Source organism: Pan troglodytes, chromosome 20 (assembly GCF_028858775.2).
Source record: "Pan troglodytes isolate AG18354 chromosome 20, NHGRI_mPanTro3-v2.0_pri, whole genome shotgun sequence".
Taxonomy (NCBI): Eukaryota; Metazoa; Chordata; class Mammalia; order Primates; family Hominidae; genus Pan; species Pan troglodytes.
In genome coordinates, this window is record NC_072418.2 from 63,570,047 (window position 1) to 63,585,136 (window position 15,090).

Sequence of the window (15,090 nt, forward strand, 5' to 3'; positions counted from 1 at the left end):
TTATACAGATAGCGATGTAGATATTTCCATGTTTATACAGATCGTGGTGAAGCTATTTCCATGTTTATACAGATCGCGGTGTAGATATTTCCATGTTTATACAGATAACGGTGTAGATATTTCCATGTTTATACAGATCGTGGTGAAGATATTTCCATGTTTATACAGATAGCGGTGTAGATATTTCCATGTTTTTACAGATATTGGTGTAGATATTTCCATGTTTACACAGATTGCGTGTAGATATTTCCATCTTTCTACAGATGGCATTGTAGATATTTCCATCTTTATACAGATGGCGGTGTAGATATTTCCATGTTTATATAGATGGTGATGTAGATATTACCATGTTTATACAGATAGCGGTGTAGATATTTCCATATTTATACAGATCGTGGTGAAGATATTTCCATGTTTATACAGATCGCGGTGTAGATATTTCCATGTTTATACAGATAGCGGTGTAGATATTTCCATGTTTATACAGATCGTGGTGAAGATATTTCCATGTTTATACAGATCGCGGTGTAGATATTTCCATGTTTATACAGATCGCGGTGTAGATATTTCCATGTTTATACAGATAGCGGTGTATATATTTCCATGTTTTTACAGATATTGGTGTAGATATTTCCATGTTTACACAGATTGCGGTGTAGATATTTCCATCTTTCTACAGATGGCATTGTAGATATTTCCATGATTATAGAGATGGCGGTGTAGATATTTCCATGTTTATACAGATAGCGGTGTAGATATTTCCATGTTTATACAGATCGTGGTGAAGATATTTCCATGTCTATACAGATCGCGGTGTAGATATTTCCATGTGTATACAGATAGCGGTGTAGATATTTCCTTGTTTATACAAATAGCGGTGTAGTTATTTCCATGTTTATACAGATAGCGGTGTAAATATTTCCATGTATATACAGATGGCTGTGTAGATATTTCCATGTTTATACAGATGGCTGTGTAGATATTTCCATGTTTATACAGATAACTTTGTAGGTATTTCCATTTTTATACAGATGGCGTTGTAGATATTTCCAAGTTTATAGAGATAGCTGTGCAGATACTTCCATGTTTATACAGATAGCGGTGTAGATATATCCATGTTTATACAGATCGCGGTGTAGATATTTCCATGTTTATGCAGATCGCGGTGTAGATATTTCGATGTTTATACAGATAGCGGTGTAGATATTTCCATGTTTTTACAGATATTGGTGTAGATATTTCCATGTTTACACAGATTGCGGTGTAGATATTTCCATCTTTCTACAGATGGCATTGTAGATATTTCCATGATTATACAGATGGCGGTGTAGATATTTCCATGTTTATATAGATGGTGGTGTAGATATTAACATGTTTATACAGATAGCGATGTAGATATTTCCATGTTTATACAGATCGTGGTGAAGCTATTTCCATGTTTATACAGATCGCGGTGTAGATATTTCCATGTTTATACAGATAACGGTGTAGATATTTCCATGTTTATACAGATCGTGGTGAAGATATTTCCATGTTTATACAGATAGCGGTGTAGATATTTCCATGTTTTTACAGATATTGGTGTAGATATTTCCATGTTTACACAGATTGCGGTGTAGATATTTCCATCTTTCTACTGATGGCATTGTAGATATTTCCATGTTTATACAGATGGCGGTGTAGATATTTCCATGTTTACATAGATGGTGGTGAAGATATTACAATGTTTATACAGATAATGGTGTAGATATTTCCATGTTTATACAGATCGTGGTGAAGATATTTCCATGTTTATACAGACCGCGGTGTAGATATTTCCATGTTTATACAGATAGCGGTGTAGATATTTCCATGTTATTACAGATCGTGGTGAAGCTATTTCCATGTTTATACAGATCGCGGTGTAGATATTTCCATGTTTATACAGATAGCGGTGTAGATATATCCATGTTTATACAGAACGCAGTGTAGATATTTCCATGTTTATACAGATCGCGGTGTAATTTCCATGTTTATACAGATAGCGGTGTAGATATTTCCATGTTTTTACAGATATTGGTGTAGATATTTCCATGTTTACACAGATTGCGGTGTAGATATTTCCATCTTTCTACAGATGGCATTGTAGATATTTCCATCTTTATACAGATGGCGGTGTAGATATTTCCATGTTTATATAGATGGTGATGTAGATATTACCATGTTTATACAGATAGTGGTGTAGATATTTCCATATTTATACAGATCGTGGTGAAGATATTTCCATGTTTATACAGATCGCTGTGTAGATATTTCCATGTTTATACAGATAGCGGTGAAGATATTTCCATGTTTATACAGATAGCGGTGTAGATATTTCCATGTTTATACAGATAGCGGTGTAGATATTTCCATGTTTTTACAGATATTGGTGTAGATATTTCCATGTTTACACAGATTGCGGTGTAGATATTTCCATCTTTCTACAGACGGCATTGTAGATATTTCCATGTTTATTCAGATGGCGGTGTAGGTATTTCCATGTTTATATAGATGGTGGTGTAGATATTACAATGTTTATACAGATAGTGGTGTAGATATTTCCATGTTTATACAGATCGTGGTGTGGATATTTCCATGTTTATACAGATCGCGGTTTAGATATTTCCATGTTTATACAGATCGCGGTGTAGATATTTCCATGTTTATACAGATAGCGGTGTAGATATTTCCATGTTTATACAGATCGTGGTGAAGATATTTCCATGTTTATACAGATCGCGGTGTAGATATTTCCATGTTTATACAGATCGCGGTGTAGATATTTCCATGTTTATACAGATAGCGGTGTATATATTTCCATGTTTTTACAGATATTGGTGTAGATATTTCCATGTTTACACAGATTGCGGTGTAGATATTTCCATCTTTCTACAGATGGCATTGTAGATATTTCCATGATTATAGAGATGGCGGTGTAGATATTTCCATGTTTATACAGATAGCGGTGTAGATATTTCCATGTTTATACAGATCGTGGTGAAGATATTTCCATGTTTATACAGATCGCGGTGTAGATATTTCCATGTTTATACAGATCACGGTGTAGATATTTCCTTGTTTATACAAATAGCGGTGTAGTTATTTCCATGTTTATACCGATAGCGGTGTAAATATTTCCATGTATATACAGATGGCTGTGTAGATATTTCCATGTTTATACAGATGGCTGTGTAGATATTTCCATGTTTATACAGATGACTTTGTAGGTATTTCCATTTTTATACAGATGGCGTTGTAGCTATTTCCATGTTTATAGAGATAGCTGTGCAGATACTTCCATGTTTATACAGATAGCGGTGTAGATATATCCATGTTTATACAGATCGCGGTGTAGATATTTCCATGTTTATGCAGATCGTGGTGTAGATATTTCGATGTTTATACAGATAGCGGTGTAGATATTTCCATGTTTTTACAGATATTGGTGTAGATATTTCCATGTTTACACAGATTGCGGTGTAGATATTTCCATCTTTCTATAGATGGCATTGTAGATATTTCCATGATTATACAGATGGCGGTGTAGATATTTCCATGTTTATATAGATGGTGGTGTAGATATTAACATGTTTATACAGATAGCGATGTAGATATTTCCATGTTTATACAGATCGTGGTGAAGCTATTTCCATGTTTATACAGATCGCGGTGTAGATATTTCCATGTTTATACAGATAACGGTGTAGATATTTCCATGTTTATACAGATCATGGTGAAGGTATTTCCATGTTTATACAGATAGCGGTGTAGATATTTCCATGTTTTTACAGATATTGGTGTAGATATTTCCATGTTTACACAGATTGCGGTGTAGATATTTCCATCTTTCTACTGATGGCATTGTAGATATTTCCATGTTTATACAGATGGCGGTGTAGATATTTCCATGTTTACATAGATGGTGGTGAAGATATTACAATGTTTATACAGATAGCGGTGTAGATATTTCCATGTTTATACAGATCGTGGTGAAGATATTTCCATGTTTATACAGACCGCGGTGTAGATATTTCCATGTTTATACAGATAGCGGTGTAGATATTTCCATGTTTATACAGATCGTGGTGAAGCTATTTCCATGTTTATACAGATCGCGGTGTAGATATTTCCATGTTTATACAGATAGCGGTGTAGATATATCCATGTTTATACAGATCGCAGTGTAGATATTTCCATGTTTATACAGATCGCGGTGTAATTTCCATGTTTATACAGATAGCGGTGTAGATATTTCCATGTTTTTACAGATATTGGTGTAGATATTTCCATGTTTACACAGATTGCGGTGTAGATATTTCCATCTTTCTACAGATGGCATTGTAGATATTTCCATCTTTATACAGATGGCGGTGTAGATATTTCCATGTTTATATAGATGGTGATGTAGATATTACCATGTTTATACAGATAGCGGTGTAGATATTTCCATATTTATACAGATCGTGGTGAAGATATTTCCATGATTATACAGATCGCGGTGTAGATATTTCCATGTTTATACAGATAGCGGTGTAGATATTTCCATGTTTTTACAGATATTGGTGTAGATATTTCCATGTTTACACAGATTGCGGTGTAGATATTTCCATCTTTCTACAGACGGCATTGTAGATATTTCCATGTTTATTCAGATGGCGGTGTAGGTATTTCCATGTTTATATAGATGGTGGTGTAGATATTACAATGTTTATACAGATAGTGGTGTAGATATTTCCATGTTTATACAGATCGTGGTGTGGATATTTCCATGTTTATACAGATCACGGTGTAGATATTTCCATGTTTATACAGATCGCGGTGTAGATATTTCCATGTTTATACAGATCGTGGTGTGGATATTTCCATGTTTATACAGATCGCGGTGCAGATATTTCCATGTTTATACAGATCGCGGTGTAGATATTTCCATGTTTATACAGATAGCGGTGTAGATACTTCCATGTTTATACAGATAGCGGTGTAGATATATCCATGTTTATACAGATCGCGGTGTAGATATTTCCATGTTTATGCAGATCGTGGTGTAGATATTTCGATGTTTATACAGATAGCGGTGTAGATATTTCCATGTTTTTACAGATATTGGTGTAGATATTTCCATGTTTACACAGATTGCGGTGTAGATATTTCCATGTTTATACAGATAGCGGTGTAGATATTTCCATGTTTATACAGATCGTGGTGAAGATATTTCCATGTTTATACAGATCGCGGTGTAGATATTTCCATGTTTATACAGATCGCGGTGTAGATATTTCCATGTTTATACAGATAGCGGTGTATATATTTCCATGTTTTTACAGATATTGGTGTAGATATTTCCATGTTTACACAGATTGCGGTGTAGATATTTCCATCTTTCTACAGATGGCATTGTAGATATTTCCATGATTATAGAGATGGCGGTGTAGATATTTCCATGTTTATACAGATAGCGGTGTAGATATTTCCATGTTTATACAGATCGTGGTGAAGATATTTCCATGTTTATACAGATCGCGGTGTAGATATTTCCATGTTTATACAGATCACGGTGTAGATATTTCCTTGTTTATACAAATAGCGGTGTAGTTATTTCCATGTTTATACAGATAGCGGTGTAAATATTTCCATGTATATACAGATGGCTGTGTAGATATTTCCATGTTTATACAGATGGCTGTGTAGATATTTCCATGTTTATACAGATGACTTTGTAGGTATTTCCATTTTTATACAGATGGCGTTGTAGATATTTCCATGTTTATAGAGATAGCTGTGCAGATACTTCCATGTTTATACAGATAGCGGTGTAGATATATCCATGTTTATACAGATCGCGGTGTAGATATTTCCATGTTTATGCAGATCGCGGTGTAGATATTTCGATGTTTATTCAGATAGCGGTGTAGATATTTCCATGTTTTTACAGATATTGGTGTAGATATTTCCATGTTTACACAGATTGCGGTGTAGATATTTCCATCTTTCTACAGATGGCATTGTAGATATTTCCATGATTATACAGATGGCGGTGTAGATATTTCCATGTTTATATAGATGGTGGTGTAGATATTAACATGTTTATACAGATAGCGATGTAGATATTTCCATGTTTATACAGATCGTGGTGAAGCTATTTCCATGTTTATACAGATCGCGGTGTAGATATTTCCATGTTTATACAGATAACGGTGTAGATATTTCCATGTTTATACAGATCGTGGTGAAGATATTTCCATGTTTATACAGATAGCGGTGTAGATATTTCCATGTTTTTACAGATATTGGTGTAGATATTTCCATGTTTACACAGATTGCGGTGTAGATATTTCCATCTTTCTACTGATGGCATTGTAGATATTTCCATGTTTATACAGATGGCGGTGTAGATATTTCCATGTTTACATAGATGGTGGTGAAGATATTACAATGTTTATACAGATAGCGGTGTAGATATTTCCATGTTTATACAGATCGTGGTGAAGATATTTCCATGTTTATACAGACCGCGGTGTAGATATTTCCATGTTTATACAGATAGCGGTGTAGATATTTCCATGTTTATACAGATCGTGGTGAAGCTATTTCCATGTTTATACAGATCGCGGTGTAGATATTTCCATGTTTATACAGATAGCGGTGTAGATATATCCATGTTTATACAGATCGCAGTGTAGATATTTCCATGTTTATACAGATCGCGGTGTAATTTCCATGTTTATACAGATAGCGGTGTAGATATTTCCATGTTTTTACAGATATTGGTGTAGATATTTCCATGTTTACACAGATTGCGGTGTAGATATTTCCATCTTTCTACAGATGGCATTGTAGATATTTCCATCTTTATACAGATGGCGGTGTAGATATTTCCATGTTTATATAGATGGTGATGTAGATATTACCATGTTTATACAGATAGCGGTGTAGATGTTTCCATATTTATACAGATCGTGGTGAAGATATTTCCATGATTATACAGATCGCGGTGTAGATATTTCCATGTTTATACAGATAGCGGTGTAGATATTTCTATGTTTATACAAATCGTGGTGAAGATATTTCCATGTTTATACAGATAGCGGTGTAGATATTTCCATGTTTTTACAGATATTGGTGTAGATATTTCCATGTTTACACAGATTGCGGTGTAGATATTTCCATCTTTCTACAGACGGCATTGTAGATATTTCCATGTTTATTCAGATGGCGGTGTAGGTATTTCCATGTTTATATAGATGGTGGTGTAGATATTACAATGTTTATACAGATAGTGGTGTAGATATTTCCATGTTTATACAGATCGTGGTGTGGATATTTCCATGTTTATACAGATCGCGGTTTAGATATTTCCATGTTTATACAGATCGCGGTGTAGATATTTCCATGTTTATACAGATAGCGGTGTAGATATTTCCATGTTTATACAGATCGTGGTGAAGATATTTCCATGTTTATACAGATCGCGGTGTAGATATTTCCATGTTTATACAGATCGCGGTGTAGATATTTCCATGTTTATACAGATAGCGGTGTATATATTTCCATGTTTTTACAGATATTGGTGTAGATATTTCCATGTTTACACAGATTGCGGTGTAGATATTTCCATCTTTCTACAGATGGCATTGTAGATATTTCCATGATTATAGAGATGGCGGTGTAGATATTTCCATGTTTATACAGATAGCGGTGTAGATATTTCCATGTTTATACAGATCGTGGTGAAGATATTTCCATGTTTATACAGATCGCGGTGTAGATATTTCCATGTTTATACAGATCACGGTGTAGATATTTCCTTGTTTATACAAATAGCGGTGTAGTTATTTCCATGTTTATACCGATAGCGGTGTAAATATTTCCATGTATATACAGATGGCTGTGTAGATATTTCCATGTTTATACAGATGGCTGTGTAGATATTTCCATGTTTATACAGATGACTTTGTAGGTATTTCCATTTTTATACAGATGGCGTTGTAGCTATTTCCATGTTTATAGAGATAGCTGTGCAGATACTTCCATGTTTATACAGATAGCGGTGTAGATATATCCATGTTTATACAGATCGCGGTGTAGATATTTCCATGTTTATGCAGATCGTGGTGTAGATATTTCGATGTTTATACAGATAGCGGTGTAGATATTTCCATGTTTTTACAGATATTGGTGTAGATATTTCCATGTTTACACAGATTGCGGTGTAGATATTTCCATCTTTCTATAGATGGCATTGTAGATATTTCCATGATTATACAGATGGCGGTGTAGATATTTCCATGTTTATATAGATGGTGGTGTAGATATTAACATGTTTATACAGATAGCGATGTAGATATTTCCATGTTTATACAGATCGTGGTGAAGCTATTTCCATGTTTATACAGATCGCGGTGTAGATATTTCCATGTTTATACAGATAACGGTGTAGATATTTCCATGTTTATACAGATCATGGTGAAGGTATTTCCATGTTTATACAGATAGCGGTGTAGATATTTCCATGTTTTTACAGATATTGGTGTAGATATTTCCATGTTTACACAGATTGCGGTGTAGATATTTCCATCTTTCTACTGATGGCATTGTAGATATTTCCATGTTTATACAGATGGCGGTGTAGATATTTCCATGTTTACATAGATGGTGGTGAAGATATTACAATGTTTATACAGATAGCGGTGTAGATATTTCCATGTTTATACAGATCGTGGTGAAGATATTTCCATGTTTATACAGACCGCGGTGTAGATATTTCCATGTTTATACAGATAGCGGTGTAGATATTTCCATGTTTATACAGATCGTGGTGAAGCTATTTCCATGTTTATACAGATCGCGGTGTAGATATTTCCATGTTTATACAGATAGCGGTGTAGATATATCCATGTTTATACAGATCGCAGTGTAGATATTTCCATGTTTATACAGATCGCGGTGTAATTTCCATGTTTATACAGATAGCGGTGTAGATATTTCCATGTTTTTACAGATATTGGTGTAGATATTTCCATGTTTACACAGATTGCGGTGTAGATATTTCCATCTTTCTACAGATGGCATTGTAGATATTTCCATCTTTATACAGATGGCGGTGTAGATATTTCCATGTTTATATAGATGGTGATGTAGATATTACCATGTTTATACAGATAGCGGTGTAGATATTTCCATATTTATACAGATCGTGGTGAAGATATTTCCATGATTATACAGATCGCGGTGTAGATATTTCCATGTTTATACAGATAGCGGTGTAGATATTTCCATGTTTTTACAGATATTGGTGTAGATATTTCCATGTTTACACAGATTGCGGTGTAGATATTTCCATCTTTCTACAGACGGCATTGTAGATATTTCCATGTTTATTCAGATGGCGGTGTAGGTATTTCCATGTTTATATAGATGGTGGTGTAGATATTACAATGTTTATACAGATAGTGGTGTAGATATTTCCATGTTTATACAGATCGTGGTGTGGATATTTCCATGTTTATACAGATCACGGTGTAGATATTTCCATGTTTATACAGATCGCGGTGTAGATATTTCCATGTTTATACAGATCGTGGTGTGGATATTTCCATGTTTATACAGATCGCGGTGCAGATATTTCCATGTTTATACAGATCGCGGTGTAGATATTTCCATGTTTATACAGATAGCGGTGTAGATACTTCCATGTTTATACAGATAGCGGTGTAGATATATCCATGTTTATACAGATCGCGGTGTAGATATTTCCATGTTTATGCAGATCGTGGTGTAGATATTTCGATGTTTATACAGATAGCGGTGTAGATATTTCCATGTTTTTACAGATATTGGTGTAGATATTTCCATGTTTACACAGATTGCGGTGTAGATATTTCCATGTTTATACAGATAGCGGTGTAGATATTTCCATGTTTATACAGATCGTGGTGAAGATATTTCCATGTTTATACAGATCGCGGTGTAGATATTTCCATGTTTATACAGATCGCGGTGTAGATATTTCCATGTTTATACAGATAGCGGTGTATATATTTCCATGTTTTTACAGATATTGGTGTAGATATTTCCATGTTTACACAGATTGCGGTGTAGATATTTCCATCTTTCTACAGATGGCATTGTAGATATTTCCATGATTATAGAGATGGCGGTGTAGATATTTCCATGTTTATACAGATAGCGGTGTAGATATTTCCATGTTTATACAGATCGTGGTGAAGATATTTCCATGTTTATACAGATCGCGGTGTAGATATTTCCATGTTTATACAGATCACGGTGTAGATATTTCCTTGTTTATACAAATAGCGGTGTAGTTATTTCCATGTTTATACAGATAGCGGTGTAAATATTTCCATGTATATACAGATGGCTGTGTAGATATTTCCATGTTTATACAGATGGCTGTGTAGATATTTCCATGTTTATACAGATGACTTTGTAGGTATTTCCATTTTTATACAGATGGCGTTGTAGATATTTCCATGTTTATAGAGATAGCTGTGCAGATACTTCCATGTTTATACAGATAGCGGTGTAGATATATCCATGTTTATACAGATCGCGGTGTAGATATTTCCATGTTTATGCAGATCGCGGTGTAGATATTTCGATGTTTATTCAGATAGCGGTGTAGATATTTCCATGTTTTTACAGATATTGGTGTAGATATTTCCATGTTTACACAGATTGCGGTGTAGATATTTCCATCTTTCTACAGATGGCATTGTAGATATTTCCATGATTATACAGATGGCGGTGTAGATATTTCCATGTTTATATAGATGGTGGTGTAGATATTAACATGTTTATACAGATAGCGATGTAGATATTTCCATGTTTATACAGATCGTGGTGAAGCTATTTCCATGTTTATACAGATCGCGGTGTAGATATTTCCATGTTTATACAGATAACGGTGTAGATATTTCCATGTTTATACAGATCGTGGTGAAGATATTTCCATGTTTATACAGATAGCGGTGTAGATATTTCCATGTTTTTACAGATATTGGTGTAGATATTTCCATGTTTACACAGATTGCGGTGTAGATATTTCCATCTTTCTACTGATGGCATTGTAGATATTTCCATGTTTATACAGATGGCGGTGTAGATATTTCCATGTTTACATAGATGGTGGTGAAGATATTACAATGTTTATACAGATAGCGGTGTAGATATTTCCATGTTTATACAGATCGTGGTGAAGATATTTCCATGTTTATACAGACCGCGGTGTAGATATTTCCATGTTTATACAGATAGCGGTGTAGATATTTCCATGTTTATACAGATCGTGGTGAAGCTATTTCCATGTTTATACAGATCGCGGTGTAGATATTTCCATGTTTATACAGATAGCGGTGTAGATATATCCATGTTTATACAGATCGCAGTGTAGATATTTCCATGTTTATACAGATCGCGGTGTAATTTCCATGTTTATACAGATAGCGGTGTAGATATTTCCATGTTTTTACAGATATTGGTGTAGATATTTCCATGTTTACACAGATTGCGGTGTAGATATTTCCATCTTTCTACAGATGGCATTGTAGATATTTCCATCTTTATACAGATGGCGGTGTAGATATTTCCATGTTTATATAGATGGTGATGTAGATATTACCATGTTTATACAGATAGCGGTGTAGATGTTTCCATATTTATACAGATCGTGGTGAAGATATTTCCATGATTATACAGATCGCGGTGTAGATATTTCCATGTTTATACAGATAGCGGTGTAGATATTTCTATGTTTATACAAATCGTGGTGAAGATATTTCCATGTTTATACAGATAGCGGTGTAGATATTTCCATGTTTTTACAGATATTGGTGTAGATATTTCCATGTTTACACAGATTGCGGTGTAGATATTTCCATCTTTCTACAGACGGCATTGTAGATATTTCCATGTTTATTCAGATGGCGGTGTAGGTATTTCCATGTTTATATAGATGGTGGTGTAGATATTACAATGTTTATACAGATAGTGGTGTAGATATTTCCATGTTTATACAGATCGTGGTGTGGATATTTCCATGTTTATACAGATCACGGTGTAGATATTTCCATGTTTATACAGATCGCGGTGTAGATATTTCCATGTTTATACAGATCGCGGTGTGGATATTTCCATGTTTATACAGATCGCGGTGCAGATATTTCCATGTTTATTCAGATCGCGGTGCAGATAGTTCCATGTTTATACAGATAGCGGTGTAGATACTTCCATGTTTATACAGATAGCGGTGTAGATATATCCATGTTTATACAGATCGCGGTGTAGATATTTCCATGTTTATGCAGATCGCGGTGTAGATATTTCGATGTTTATACAGATAGCGGTGTAGATATTTCCATGTTTTTACAGATATTGGTGTAGATATTTCCATGTTTACACAGATTGCGGTGTAGATATTTCCATGTTTATACAGATAGCGTTGTAGATATTTCCATGTTTATACAGATCGTGGTGAAGATATTTCCATGTTTATACAGATCGCGGTGTAGATATTTCCATGTTTATACAGATCGCGGTGTAGATATTTCCATGTTTATACAGATAGCGGTGTATATATTTCCATGTTTTTACAGATATTGGTGTAGATATTTCCATGTTTACACAGATTGCGGTGTAGATATTTCCATCTTTCTACAGATGGCATTGTAGATATTTCCATGATTATAGAGATGGCGGTGTAGATATTTCCATGTTTATACAGATAGCGGTGTAGATATTTCCATGTTTATACAGATCGTGGTGAAGATATTTCCATGTTTATAGAGATCGCGGTGTAGACATTTCCATGTTTATACAGATCACGGTGTAGATATTTCCTTGTTTATACAAATAGCGGTGTAGTTATTTCCATGTTTATATAGATAGCGGTGTAAATATTTCCATGTATATACAGATGGCTGTGTAGATATTTCCATGTTTATACAGATGGCTGTGTAGATATTTCCATGTTTATACAGATGACTTTGTAGGTATTTCCATTTTTATACAGATGGCGTTGTAGATATTTCCATGTTTATAGAGATAGCTGTGCAGATACTTCCATGTTTATACAGATAGCGGTGTAGATATATCCATGTTTATACAGATCGCGGTGTAGATATTTCCATGTTTATGCAGATCGCGGTGTAGATATTTCGATGTTTATACAGATAGCGGTGTAGATATTTCCATGTTTTTACAGATATTGGTGTAGATATTTCCATGTTTACACAGATTGCGGTGTAGATATTTCCATCTTTCTACAGATGGCATTGTAGATATTTCCATGATTATACAGATGGCGGTGTAGATATTTCCATGTTTATATAGATGGTGGTGTAGATATTAACATGTTTATACAGATAGCGATGTAGATATTTCCATGTTTATACAGATCGTGGTGAAGCTATTTCCATGTTTATACAGATCGCGGTGTAGATATTTCCATGTTTATACAGATAACGGTGTAGATATTTCCATGTTTATACAGATCGTGGTGAAGATATTTCCATGTTTATACAGATAGCGGTGTAGATATTTCCATGTTTTTACAGATATTGGTGTAGATATTTCCATGTTTACACAGATTGCGGTGTAGATATTTCCATCTTTCTACTGATGGCATTGTAGATATTTCCATGTTTATACAGATGGCGGTGTAGATATTTCCATGTTTACATAGATGGTGGTGAAGATATTACAATGTTTATACAGATAGCGGTGTAGATATTTCCATGTTTATACAGATCGTGGTGAAGATATTTCCATGTTTATACAGACCGCGGTGTAGATATTTCCATGTTTATACAGATAGCGGTGTAGATATTTCCATGTTTATACAGATCGTGGTGAAGCTATTTCCATGTTTATACAGATCGCGGTGTAGATATTTCCATGTTTATACAGATAGCGGTGTAGATATATCCATGTTTATACAGATCGCAGTGTAGATATTTCCATGTTTATACAGATCGCGGTGTAATTTCCATGTTTATACAGATAGCGGTGTAGATATTTCCATGTTTTTACAGATATTGGTGTAGATATTTCCATGTTTACACAGATTGCGGTGTAGATATTTCCATCTTTCTACAGATGGCATTGTAGATATTTCCATCTTTATACAGATGGCGGTGTAGATATTTCCATGTTTATATAGATGGTGATGTAGATATTACCATGTTTATACAGATAGCGGTGTAGATGTTTCCATATTTATACAGATCGTGGTGAAGATATTTCCATGATTATACAGATCGCGGTGTAGATATTTCCATGTTTATACAGATAGCGGTGTAGATATTTCTATGTTTATACAAATCGTGGTGAAGATATTTCCATGTTTATACAGATAGCGGTGTAGATATTTCCATGTTTTTACAGATATTGGTGTAGATATTTCCATGTTTACACAGATTGCGGTGTAGATATTTCCATCTTTCTACAGACGGCATTGTAGATATTTCCATGTTTATTCAGATGGCGGTGTAGGTATTTCCATGTTTATATAGATGGTGGTGTAGATATTACAATGTTTATACAGATAGTGGTGTAGATATTTCCATGTTTATACAGATCGTGGTGTGGATATTTCCATGTTTATACAGATCACGGTGTAGATATTTCCATGTTTATACAGATCGCGGTGTAGATATTTCCATGTTTATACAGATCGTGGTGTGGATATTTCCATGTTTATACAGATCGCGGTGCAGATATTTCCATGTTTATATAGATCGCGGTGTAGATATTTCCATGTTTATACAGATAGCGGTGTAGATACTTCCATGTTTATACAGATAGCGGTGTAGATATATCCATGTTTATACAGAATGCGGTGTAGATATTTCCATGTTTATGCAGATCGCGGTGTAGATATTTCGATGTTTATACAGATAGCGGTGTAGATATTTCCATGTTTTTACAGATATTGGTGTAGATATTTCCATGTTTACACAGATTGCGGTGTAGATATTTCCATGTTTATACAGATAGCGGTGTAGATATTTCCATGTTTATACAGATCGTGGTGAAGATATTTCCATGTTTATA